Below are 1,771 nucleotides of genomic sequence, written 5' to 3' on the forward strand. Positions count from 1 at the left end.
ACCTCTAGCTTCGAGACAGGCAGCAAGAGTGAGCATCTGTCATTTACCGTGTTGTCCGCAGGGGCCAGTGGATGCCGATGACACATAGAGGGCGGCACATTGCGTAGGCAAGTATCTGCTCTCACAAGCAAACAGGCAACTGCGACAGGGCTGCAAGTGCGAGAAGAATTTGCTAAGACACTATTTTGGATGAGTTACATAACCTCTTTGAGGCTTGGATTCCTAAATGGAAAACGAGAATAATATCTACAGCACAGAGCTGTTGTAGAGATTAATGGGAAATAAGTCACATTATTGTCATGTGTAAGAGCGTCCCTGCCTCTATCCCTGGCATGCAGCAAATCCACATTTGCTTCATCTTCCCCCGTCACCAACAGAGGAAATACTCTGTAAATACTTGTTAACCAGATACAGCACCGCTTACCTGGAACGTTATCCTCTTGAATTTTGTTCGGTTTTTGTTGTAAAAAAAAAAAAAAAATCGATTTGACATGCAAAGTAAAAGTAAACATCAAAAAATGCAAAGACTGGCATGCTAGGAATTAATTTAAAATGCAATCATGCCTCATCGTATTTACCGGAAAGCTCAGTAACTCCATTTAAGCATCTAACATATTTCCCCTAGATCATCTGATTATCCATTGTCACTCTCCCTTCCTCAGGCACAGAACCTCTGAATAATCTTCCATTCCTTCCCGCAGTTGGCTCATGGCTGAGGTGTTGGGGGATTTTTGTTGTTGTTGTTGTTTTAAAATTTTGTGTATGTTTAGTGTGGTTTTTTTTTTTCTTTCTAGTGTAGAGTCTATGGGACAGACTGGGGTTGTTTGTCATCTGAAATAAATCAAAGTAACTGGCAGTTTTGCCTCCAGATGCTGCTCCTTATAAGAGGTTCAAGACACTGTGGTTAAATCCATTTCTCCCACCTGTACCTTTGACAACATAATCGGTGGATGCTTCTGCAGGGGATTCAATTTATTCACATTTGATTTCAAGACTCTTTATCAAATTATCCTAATTATATCACTTCCCAGATCCTTTCCCTGCCAATTATGCAAAAGGCATGTGGTTTCCTTCTTTCCCTTTCAACATGTCATCAGAGGCTCCTGCTGTCTACCCAAGATTCAAGCATTCTTCCTTTTATTCAAAATTCATCTCAGGGCGCCTGGGTGGTGCAGTCGGTTAAGCAACCGACTCTTGATTTCGGCTCAGGTCACGGTCTCAAGGGTGTGAGATCGAGCCCCGAGTCAGGGTCCACACTCAGCGGGGACTCTGCTTCCTCTCTCTCTCCCTTTGTCCCCCCCCCCCCTGCCCAAAACATCACCTTAAAGCCCATCTCCTCCGGGACACTTGTACCTGCTAAGTGTGATGTCGTATTTGTTTCTTAGGGATGCCGTAACAAATGACTACAAACATCCTTGGTGGCTTAGAACAACACAAGTTTATTCTCTCACGGTGTTAGGAGGCAGCAATCCCAAATCAAGGTGTCATCAGAGCAAGACTCCTTCTGAAGGCTTGAGGGGAGAATCCTTCCTAGCCTCTTCCATCTTCTGGCGTTTCCATGCCATGGCATTCGTCGGCGTGGGAATGTGTAATCCCAGTCTCTGCCCCGTCTTCCCTCTGGTGCGCCCGTCTCCTCCTCTTCTGTCGAATCTTCCTCTGCTTCGCCCTCAGAAGGACCTGCCACTGGACTTAGGGCCCACCTGGGTAATCCGGGGTGATCTCACCTTGAGGATCCGTAAATTAATTACATCTGCAAAGACCCTTTTTCCAA

This window comes from Neomonachus schauinslandi, chromosome 5 (genome assembly GCF_002201575.2).
Source record: "Neomonachus schauinslandi chromosome 5, ASM220157v2, whole genome shotgun sequence".
Lineage (NCBI taxonomy): Eukaryota > Metazoa > Chordata > Mammalia > Carnivora > Phocidae > Neomonachus > Neomonachus schauinslandi.